Consider the following 12,039-nt stretch of genomic DNA (forward strand, 5'->3'; position numbering starts at 1 on the left):
GATCTGGGCCAGAGGGGTCTCGGACGTAATTGATGAGACATAAGATGCCCAACATTCACGTTTAGCCGTACGGATGGCCCTACGGGCCACCGCACTCGCTTTCCGAAAGAAAAGAAAAGAATCGGTCGTCTGCCTACGGCGGTGCCTCTTCCAGGCTGCACGCTTACAGCGGACAGCCCGAGCACAGTCCGCATTCCACCAGGGAACGCACTTCCGTGGACCCCGAGAGGAAGAGCGAGGAATAGAGCGGAGGGCAGCGTTGAAGACAGTGTCATGAAAAAGGAGGAGAGCGCGAGAGAGAGGCAGAAGGGAGAGGTCAGGGAGAGCAGCACTGAGGGTAAATAGGGTCCAGTCTGCCTTAGCAAACTGCCACCTAGGGAAAGAGAGGGAAGGGCGAAAAGAGAAAAAGGAAACAAGGATGGGGAAATGATCACTTCCATGGAGGTCATCAAGAACCTGCCACGTGAAATCTAAGTAAAGAGAAGAAGAGCAGAGAGAAAGATCAAGACAAGAAAGGGTGCGAGTCCGAGAGTCCAAATGAGTGGGCTCACCAGAATTCAGAAGAGACAGGGAAGAAGAGAGGAGAAACGGCTCAAGGAGGCGACCCCGGGTATTCGTCAGAACGTCACCCCAAAGAGAATGACGACAATTGAAGTCACCCAGCAGGAGCACAGGCTCCGGCAAGGAGTCCAGGAGGTGTTTCAAATCAGGAAGAGAGAGCGGGACACTCGGGGGGAGATAAATGGAACAAACTGTGTACCATTTCCCCACAAAGATACGAGCAGCAGAACAATGGAGAGGCGAAGGAAAAAGTAAAGGAACAAAGGGAACATCAGCCCGAATCAAAAGAGCAGAAGAATTAGAAGCCCCAGCAATGGCTGGGGGGGGGGGGGGAAGAGAAAGGAATAGCCACGAAAACGACCAGGACGAGCACCAAGCATTGGCTCCTGGAGACAGACACAAAGGGGCGAAAACCGCGAAATCAGAAGTTGGAGTTCGAGGAAATTGGCGTAATAACCTCAAACGTTCCATTGAAGAATGGACAACGACGAGAAGAGAAAGGACAAAAACAGAGAACAAGGAAGAAACAAAGGCGAAAGACCAACAGAGCACGTTAAAGAATATCAGGGTCGGGATCAGGGTCAGCAAAGTCAGGGTTAGGGGGCATGGGTAAACTGAGCAAAGACGGAGGGAAGGAAACGGGAGAACAGAGCAGAGGTGGGCGGGCAGGGTCTGGAGGAGGAGGAGGAAGAGGAGGAGACAACGGAGAGGAGCCGTCAAGGACAGCAGCAGGAGGAGGGGGAGTAGAAAGAGGGGAGCGCACCCCAGCAAGAGCAGCAACCGAAAGGGAAGCAGGGGCCAAAGAAACCTCCATAGCAGGAACAGGGGGCGCAAGCACTGAAACGGGAGGGGAAGGAGCAACAGAGCCAGAAGGAGGAGCTGAGGAAGAAAGCGAAGCCTTCTTACCCGCCGGGGAAGAGGAAGGAGAGGAGCTAGGCTTACGCTTCTGACTTAAAGAGACCGGTGTCCCAGCAACTACGTACCGGGCAACGGATTCCAGTGTCTCAACAGGAGAAGCCGAACGAGAGCACACACGACGGCCGTTAGGAGAGCGATGGACATCCGCCCGCACCGACAGGCGGTGGGGAGAGCCAATAGATGGAGGAAGAGGATGGGAAGGAGGATCGGAGGGGGACGAGGAAGAAGACACAGAAGACACGACAGACCGGGTAGAAGGAAGGGGAACCCCAGACAGAGGACCAGGAGGAGGATTCTTCGGGAGAGAACCCAAAGGAACAGAGGAGGGGGCAGTGGGCGCATCAGGGTCCAAGGCCCGGAAACGGTTGTGAGTCTGAGGAAGGCGGGAAGGACGAGGAGAGGAAGAGCGCAACACGCGAGCATAAGAGATATTAGCATAAGGCGGGAGCCGGCGAACCTGGCGCCTCGCCTCAGGAAAAGATAAACGCTCCCGGTGCTTCAGGTTGAGGACGGCTGCCTCAAGCTTGTAATGGACACACGCACGGGAGAAGGTAGGATGGGCCTCACCGCAGTTGAGGCAACGAGCCTGGGGAGAAGTGCACTCCGACTTAGAGTGACCTTCGCCACCACACAAAGGACAGAGAGAGACAGTCCCGGAGCAGCGGAGGGCACCATGCCCAAACCTCCAGCACTTGTTGCAGAGCCGAGGAGAAGGAATGTACTCCTGGACGGAGCACCTGGCACCAGCAAGAATGACAGAGGGTGGAAGGGTCCTACCATCAAAGGTAATCTTCACAACCCGGAGGGGTTGACGGCGACTACCACGAGGGGGACGAGTAAACGTGTCCACCTGGAGAATAGAATGGCCTTGGGCAGCGAGGATATGGCGAATATCGTCGTGGCAGTCGCGCAGGTCCCGAACACCGGTTGCAACATGGGGCGGGAGCAAAATAGTGCCAACACTGGCATTCAATTGAGCGTTCTTCGAGACCCGAACGGGGGTCTCGCCAAGGCAGGATAAGGCAGCCAAGCGGGAAGCAGCATCCTGAGAAGGAGCAGCAACGACACGTGTACCGAGACGAGTGGGGTTGAAAGTAATGGAGGCATCCACGGAATCAATGAGATGTCGATGAAGGGAGAAATCGTCAGGAGGCGCAGAATCAAGAGGGAGGAGATCAAAATATTTGGCCCACGAAGCGGGACCAAACAAGGCTTGATAGGTAGCAGAACTGGAAGGAATCGAGCGAGGGCGGCCGTGACGAGAACGGCGGTGAGAACCCCCAGAGAGAGAGGGGTTAAAAGGCGCAGTAGTTACAACTAGAGAAGGAGCCGCGCCAGGGGACGAGGTAGTCACCACTGGGGGCTTGGGGCTCGACCCAACCACAGAGGAGGGAGGGGAGCCAGGGGAAGGAGTCAGAGAGGCCAAAGGAGGAGCAAGGTCGGGGCCCAATGCAGCGGAGGCTACAGAGCCCGGTCTTCCAATACGGACCGACTCGGGGGCTTGATCGCCCACCCCACGAGCCTGAAAAGGTAAGCCAGAAGCAGCCGAAACAGGGGTTATCATCTTGACGAAATTAAGAATTCACTCACGAATGAGCCCCCACACCCACCATGGAGCCACAATTAGAGGCAGGACACCCAACAAGAAGCTATCGCCGATCTTGTCGGGGCCTCCTAGGGGTGCGTCGTGAGTATACGCCCCACAAACGCCACCTTAAGAAACCGACAGTCCGTCGAGATCGGGTTCAGTGACGAAGTGGGGATTGACAATAAAAGGGTCCCCTCGCTCTCGACGTCGGGTACTGCAGTTCTACGGGTGCATGAGTATGCCTCCTCAAGCACCCGGGCGTCAAAATAGAAGAAGTCCATGGAAGAACCAGAACGAGCAAAAGGTCGGCAGGAAACGGCAAGCAGATAGGAGAAGAGGGGGGAGAAAAACGAAACAGAAGGAAAAGGAAAAGGTGCCCAGCAGAATTGGAGAGGACGGCAGCAGGAGCACAAGGCTAGAAAAGGACAGAGGACTGTCCTAAGGAGCATCACACTCCAGCAGCCGCCCACGAAGCCCCCACACGGCGACAACGAGCTGAGCGGGGAGGGGGTTGTCAACACCAAACTGACTAGAGAAGAGAGAGGAAGGGTACAGGCCAACACCTGGACCTGACCAACCCATCTCTAGGGAAAGAATTAACCAGAAACAGGTATACTGTAGCTTAGAATGGTCAAAAGGATTAAGCGGTCAGAGAATAAGGATGAAAGATTAAAGAAAAACCTCATGAAACAGGATATATGAATATAAAATTGTAATGAGACATTGTAACCTTCCTTAACAGAGTTTTTTCTTAAACTGTTGTGCAATATTATAACTTAAAAATGGATCAAGTTTGTACATACCATTACTAACATTTAGAAGATTTGGACACTGATTAGAGCAGACTCAATCAAATTCCGTTCCACTTGTAACAAACTAGGCTGTTGAAATAATTATCCAGAGTGGTTTATCGACAAAAGAGAACGGGAACCTGAGCCCGCGTGGTGACCTGGGGACCTGACCCCAGGGGAATTTGCGGTGAAAATAACCGACGCTTTGTTCATAGCTGCGTATAATGAATCATCCTATAGTATTCAGTAATTTAGAGAAATTAGCCTTTATTCATTTTGTATTAAAATTGTATTGTATAATAGTACTGGGTACAATATCAAGAGTATTCTAATTATTGAGTTTAAGTCACCATCAGTGACGTCACGAATCAGATCTAACTTGTAAGGCGGAGTGACCGGCGGTCATAGGTCATCAGGGTTGACATGTCTACTATTTCTCAAAGTTCAATTAACCATTTTGGGGATCGGGAACAGCTCTGCCGTTAGATGTTTGTGTAATTTAATTTCAGTAAAATAATTCAACCAGTCTGGATCAATTAAGTACAACAGAGGTTAATGGTTATAACTTAAACCTTGCTAGTAACTTGGTAGAACTTTGACTAGGCGGAAGGATACAATGCTTTAGTCTGGGGTAGACCAGACGAGGAAGAGATCAGTGTGGACTCCAGAGCAACTGGGAGAGGTCAACCATCTTACCTCTCCCCAAGACCAGCCCAACATCTTTAGCTGGTAAAACATAGAGGTATAGTTGCTATTGTTATGTATATGAATAGTCAACTCATTGCATTCAGGTCAAGTAGGGAGTGTTAAAGTGACAGGGAGTGAACATATTTAGATTTTGTTTTAGTTTTTCTTTTAATAAATTGATTAATAATTTGCATTTTGATTGTTTCCATTTGGTTATGTGTATACTTGTCCTGGTCACGTGGTCCACACGAGGCAGAGTTGTATTGGGCGCCGATTCTAACATCGAATCGGAATTCATCATTACCGTGTAATTTATTCCACACTTAAGAACTCTCAAGGTCATCGGTTATAGTGGGGATCAAGCCCCAAGGTTGATTAATTAGCATGATCGATCCAGACCTCGATCATTGCTGTGTTGCTGGTCTGGTGGTGGCGGCGGAGGCGACTCTAGGGTTTTGCTCATAGCCTAGGTCACGTCATACGGGTTGTAGAATCCTAAGTCGGTCAATCGTCTTAGGACCACGTGGCGTGGAGTTGACTTTGGTAAAAGTTTTGGAGTCCCTTGGTAGAGAATAAAAAGTAAGAATACGGGTAGAGGGGGAAAAGAAGAAGGAAGATAAGTAGAGAGAGAAACCCTACCCGTGTTACACACTAAACCACCACAATTGGTAATGCTTTTCACCTCATTCCAGTTAATAGTGTGATCACATAAACTCATGTGCAGATATAATGCACTTGACGTTCGGGCAGTTCTAATACTATAAGCATGTTGTGACAACCGCAATTGTAAGGACTTTCCTGTTTGTCCAAGATACACAAAATCACAATCATTGCAGGGAATCGAATACACACAACCTGCTGTACCAGGGGAGTTTTTTTTTTTTATTAAATTGGACTTGATCGTACTATTAGTGAACACCATATTGATATTAAGTTTCTTAAAAACCGAAGACAGTTTTTCAAGTCCACTCGCATAAGGTACCACCAATGAGTTACTAATTTCTGGTTTCGCTTTGGGGACGTGATTAATTAAAAAACGTACGCTTGGCTTGTCTGAACGAGCAATCCAAAAACATCTTAGGATATTGTAAAGTCTTCTCAATTTCATATATTTTAGCAATCTCTTCATCAAAAAACTCAGGGCTGCATACCCTCAAAGCTCGTAGAAACATTCCTGAAAATACTGCCTGTTTAACTTTACTATGATGATTCGAATAAAAATGAACATACGAACCCACGTTGGTAGGTTTCCTATACACATTAAATTTGAACTTTCTAGCTACTCTATGAACGAACGATAAAAGTACGATCAAGTCCTATTTAATAAAAAAAACTCCCCTGGTACAGCAGGTTGTGTGTATTCGATTCCCTGCAATGATTGTGATTTTGTGTATCTTGGACAAACAGGAAAGTCCTTACAATTGCGGTTGTCACAACATGCTTATAGTATTAGAACTGCCCAAACGTCAACTGCATTATATCTGCACACGAGTTTATGTGATCACACTTAACTGGAATGAGGTGAAAAGCATTATCAATTGTGGTGGTTTCGTGGAACGGAATTTGATTGAGTCTGCTCTAATCAGTGTCCAAATCTTCTTAATGTTAGTAATGGTATGTACAAACTTGATCCATTTTTAAGTTATAATATTGCACAACAGTTTAAGAAAAAACTCTGTTAAGGAAGGTTACAATGTCTCATTACAATTTTATATTCATATATCCTGTTTCATGAGGTTTTTCTTTAATCTTTCATCCTTATTCTCTGACCGCTTAATCCTTTTGACCACTCTAAGCTATACCTGTTTCTGGTTAATTCTTTCCCTAGAGATGGGTTGGTCAGGTCCAGGTGTTGGCCTGTACCCTTCCTCTCTCTTCTCTAGTCAGTTTGGTGTTGACAACGGCTTTAATCAGGCCGAAACGTTCACTACCTTTCACATTTCTCTGTGGATTTTCCGCATAAAAATGATCAGTGTTTTGTGATCGTCTATGGCATGTATGTATGTATGACTATGAATGTATGTATGTATGACTATGAATGCATGTATGACTATGAATGTACTTATGTATGTTTGCGAATATATGTATGTAAGTGTGTAATTACCTAAGTGTAGTTACAGGATGAGAGCTACGCTCGTGGTGTCCCGTCTTCCCAGCACTCTTTGTCATATAACGCTTTGAAACTACTGACGGTCTTGGCCTCCACCACCTTCTCACCTAACTTGTTCCAACCGTCTACCACTCTGTTTGCGAAAGTGAATTTTCTTATATTTCTTCGGTATCTGTGTTTAGCTAGTTTATATCTATGACCTCTTGTTCTTAAAGTTCCAGGTCTCAGGAAATCTTCCCTATCGACTTTATCAATTCCTGTTACTATTTTGTATGTAGTGATCATATCACCTCTTTCTTGTCTTCCAGTTTTGGCATATTTAATGAGTCTAACCTCTCTTCGTAGCTCTTGCCCTTCAGTTCTGGGAGCCACTTAGTAGCATGTCTTTGCACCTTTTCCAGTTGATGTGCTTCTTAAGATATGGGATAGGGAACCGGTCGGCCGAGTGGACAGCACGCTGCACTTGTGATCCTGTGGTCCTGGGTTCGATCCCAGGCACCGGCGAGAAACATTGGGCAGAGTTTCTTTCACCCTATGCCCCTGTTACCTAGCAGTAAAATAGGTACCTGGGTGTTAGCCAGCTGTCACGGGCTGCTTCCTGGGGGTGGAGGCCTGGTCGAGGACCGGGCCGCGGGGACACTAAAAAAAAAGCCCCGAAATCATCTCAAGATGGGCACCACACAACCGCTGCATATTCTAGCTTTGGCCTAACAAAAGTCGTGAACAATTTCTTTAGTATATCGCCATCCATGTATTTAAAAGCAATTCTGAAGTTAGAAAGTGTGGCATAGGCTCCTCGCATAATATTCTTTATGTGGTCCTCAGGTGATAGTTTTCTATCTAGAACCACCCCTAGATCTCTTTCTTTATCAGAATTCTTTAAAGATTTCTCACATAATATATAGGTTGTGTGGAGTCTATGTTCTCCTATTCCACATTCCATAACATGGCATTTATTAACATTAAATTCCATTTGCCAAGTGGTGCTCCATATACTTATTTTGTCCAGGTCATCTTGAAGGGCATGACAATCATATAAGTTACTTATCCTTCCTATTATCTTAGCATCATCAGCAAACATGTTCATATAATTCTGTATACCAACTGGTAGATCATTTATGTAGACAATAAACATCACTGGTGCAAGAACTGAACCCTGTGGTACGCCACTTGTGACATTTCTCTAGTTCGATACATTGCCTCTGATCACTGCCCTCATTTTTCTATCAGTCAGAAAATTTTTCATCCATGTTAGAAGCGTACCTGTCATCCCTCCAATATTTTCCAGTTTCCAGAACAACCTCTTATGTGGAACTCTGTCAAAAGCCTTTTTTAGGTCCAGATAGATGCAGTCAACCTAACCATCTCTTTCCTGTAATATCTCTGTTGCTCGATCATAGAAACTGAGTAAATTCGATACACATCACTGGTGTATATAAAATACACATCACTGGTGTATATAAAATACACATCACTGGTGTATATAAAATAGTGTGTGTGTCGGAAGGTGCTCCATTTTTGCTTTTTGATTAGGAAAAACAGGACAAATAGTTTTGTGGAGTAATATCAGGATTTTTGTGTATTTTTCGAGGTCCAGGAATGTTTACTCTAAGAATATAGTGACTAGTCCCAAGCTGAGTTGTCAGATGTATGAACTGAGGTACGGTATTTGGCCAGCAAATTTTGTTGAAGTTAGAACTAAATAATATATGATTACAGCCTGGTTGATCAGGTATCCTTTGAGGTGTTTATCGGGTTCTCTCTTGAACACTGTGAGTGGGGTCGGCATGTTATGCCCCTTATGTGTAGTGGAAGCGTGTTGAAGAGTCTCGGGCCTCTGATGTTGATAGCGTTCTCTCTAGAGTACCTATTGCACCTCTGCTCTTCAATGGGGGCATTCTACCCATCCTGCCATGCCTTCTGGTCTCATGTGCTGTTATTTCTGTGTGCAGGTTTGGGACCAGCCCCTCTATTATTTTCCACGTGTAAATTATTATATATCTCTTTAGCCTGCGCTCAAGAGAATACAGATTTAGGCTTTTTAGTCGGTCCCAATAGTTTTTATGATTTACTGAGTGGATTCTAGCAGTAAAGGATCTCTGCACGCTCTCCAAGTCAGCAATTTCTCCAGCTTTGAAAGGGGCTGTCATTGTGCAGCAGTATTCCACTCTAAGAGAGCACTAGCGTCTTGAAGAGTATCATCATCGGTATAGCATCTCTAGTGTGAAAAGTTCCTGTTATCCAACCTATCATTTTTCATGCAGTTGTTTATTTTGTTCTTTAAAGGTAAGGTCATCCGAAATGAGTACACCCAAATCCTTTACATTGCTTTTTCGTTCTATGTTATGATTTGGCGGCATTTTGTACGTGGTTTCTGCTATTATATTTTCATTTTTTCCATAGCACAAGAGCTGGAACTTATCTTCATTAAATATCATATTTTCTGTAGCCCAGTGAAAGACCTAATTTACATCTGAGGGGAGGTTCGCTGTGCTCTCTATGTTGTCTACGCTCATAAAAATCCTAGTGTCATCTGCAAAGGATGATACAGTGCTATACCTGGTTGATGGGGTTCTGGGAGTTCTTCTACTCCCCAAGCCCGGCCCGAGGCCAGGCTTGACTTGTGAGAGTTTGGTCCACTAGGCTGTTGCTTGGAGCGGCCCGCAGGCCCACATACCCACCACAGCCCGGTTGGTCCGGCACTCCTTGAGGAATAAATCTAGTTTCCTCTTGAAAATATCCAGCTATAAATTGTGTCCTTGTCTATGTCTGATATGAGGATGAGAAAAAGTACTGGAGCAAGCACAGTACCCTGGGGGACTGAGCACTTCACGGTTGATGGTCCTGATTTTATTTTGTTGACTATTACACATTGGGTTCTGTCAGTCAGGAAATTGTAGATCCATCTGCCTATTTTTCCGGTAATTCCTTTTGCACGCATTTTGTCTGCAATAACACCATGATCACATTTGTTGATGGCTTTTGCGAAATCTTTGTAAATTACATCAGCGTTTTGCTTGTCTTCCATGGCATCCAAGGCCAATGTCGTAGTGGTCCAGCAACTGTGATAGGCAGGAATGCCCTGTTCTGAACCCATGTTGTCCAGGGTTATGGAGAAGCTGTGATTCCATGTGTTTTGTGATCTTATTTCTTAGCACTCAAAGATTTTTATGATGTGCGATGTTAGTGCTATCGGTTTGCAATTTTTTGCCTCTACCTTATTTCCTCCCCTATGGAGTGGTGCTATCTTTGCTGTTTTTAGTATATCAGGGATAATGCCAGTATCTAGGCTTTGCCTCCAAAGAATGTGACGGGCCTACAGCAGTGGTTTTTACAGTTCTTGATGAAAATGGAGTTCCAGGAATCAGGGCCTGGTGCAGAGTGCATAGACATACTGTCTATGGCTTCTTCAAAATCCAGTGGGGATATTGTGACATCTGATATATGGTTTGATGTTGGCATCACATCCTTGAAAAATTCACTTGGGTTATCAATCTTTAATGTGGTCAGTAGCTCGCTGAAAACAGAGTCGTATTGATTCCTCAGAATTTCGCTCATTTCTTTGTTGTCATCTGTAAAAGTTCCATATCTGTTTCGCAGAGGTCCAATACTAGATGTAGATTTTTTATCTTGATTTTGCATAAGAGAAAAAATATTTCGATTTCTATTTCACTGGTGGCCTTTTGCTCTCTCTGTCTCTCTCTTGGATTTTGTATGATTCTTGTAGCTTAATTGCTTCTATTCCTCTACCTAGCCTTCTTCGTCGTTCTTGAGATAGGGTGTGACTCTCACGTTGTTCCGTAATTCGTTTTCTTTGCCTATAGAGGAAACGCTGTTCCCGTTCCAGTTTACATCTCTTCCTCTTCTTTCGTTGGGGTATGTGGTTTGAGCATATTTCTAGAGCTACCTAGTTTATTTTTTTCAGGCATTGATTCAGGTTTGCATTTTCTAGCTGTTCTCCCCAGCTTATTTCTGTGAGGTCTTGGTTTATTTGCTCCCAGTTAATACGTTTATTATTAAAATTGAGTTTGTTGAATTTTCCTCCCTTCGGACTCGGGACCGGTTCTGCAGGTCTAATCCCCAGTTGCCAGATGTGCGATATATTATCTTTTAAATATAGTGTTCAATTTATCTACAGTGATGCCTAATTTTTTTGCTGTGTAGGAATTACTCAGATATAAAATGGTAGAGGAACTGCAGTTTATCTCTCCCTGCAATGAAGCAGCAGTGTGATTACCGAGATTGTTGTCTAGAATATTGTGCTTCTCCCGTTATATATTTGGATATGAACTAGATTGTAAACTTCTTATTGCTAATAAAATAATAAAACGTATAAAATGTTTATTCTTAAACCTGTGATGAGGTTAGGTTAGGATGGGGAAGGTTAGTCTAGCCATTTTTGAATATTATTATTATTATGATTATTATTAAACATTAAATATATTACAAAATAAGTAAGATGCCAAGGCATCATTGCATAGCTTGTGACGTTACCCACCCGTGAAGAGTTAGGCTGCTGTGAGACTGTTGTTGGAAACTTTCCAACACTAATACATCATTATTGTATTAACCCATAGTAATTATTAACACTACTAAAATGTAGAATTAATTAAATTAATGTTTCTATTAAGAAGCAATATATTTGCCAAATTCTTCCTAGTCAGAGTGACGACGTGAGGAACGACAGGCTAAAACATGAATCCCTCCACATTTACTTGCATCTAAACAGAGTTAATTGCATTCCTTTACTAAGGATAATCGTTTATTTTTTGTTTATTTACATAGCATGTTATTGCTTACTGAACTCGTTCATTTAGGTGTATTAGTAACTACAGTGGAAACTATTATAGTATAAAACGATTTATATAAAATTTCTTAATGCAGTCTTAATAAGCTGACTTGCATTGTGCAAAAATATATTGCACCTTAATACATTTATTAGTGGCATAAGCACTTGTCACCAGTCCTTACTTCCCTGATTAATTATAAGTAAAATAAAATACATTAAGCTCGAGAATACTTTGAGCGGGCTGCGCATGCGTATCGCAGCCAGGGTTGAGGGAGAGGAGGACAGTGACTAACTATTCGGATGCCATATTTGCAGCGCGCAAGAGCAAGGAGACGTTTTCGCAAGCTACGCGAAAGGTCTTTGCTATTAATTGGCTTTGGAGTGTACAATTACTCCTACTGTGATCCTAAGGATTACATCGGTGAACAGCAATAATGATAAGTGGTTTGTTTCATTGTTTTGAGCTCATAACATGTAAACTTTACCCATAGTTCGTCGTTATACTGCGCTCCCTCCTCTAAACATAAGTACGTCCCCAGTGAACCTAATTTTACCCTTGTTGTCCCATAATTACATAATCAACTGTGTGTAAACA

The sequence above is a fragment of the Procambarus clarkii genome, chromosome 63 (assembly GCF_040958095.1).
Source record: "Procambarus clarkii isolate CNS0578487 chromosome 63, FALCON_Pclarkii_2.0, whole genome shotgun sequence".
NCBI classification, from domain to species: domain Eukaryota; kingdom Metazoa; phylum Arthropoda; class Malacostraca; order Decapoda; family Cambaridae; genus Procambarus; species Procambarus clarkii.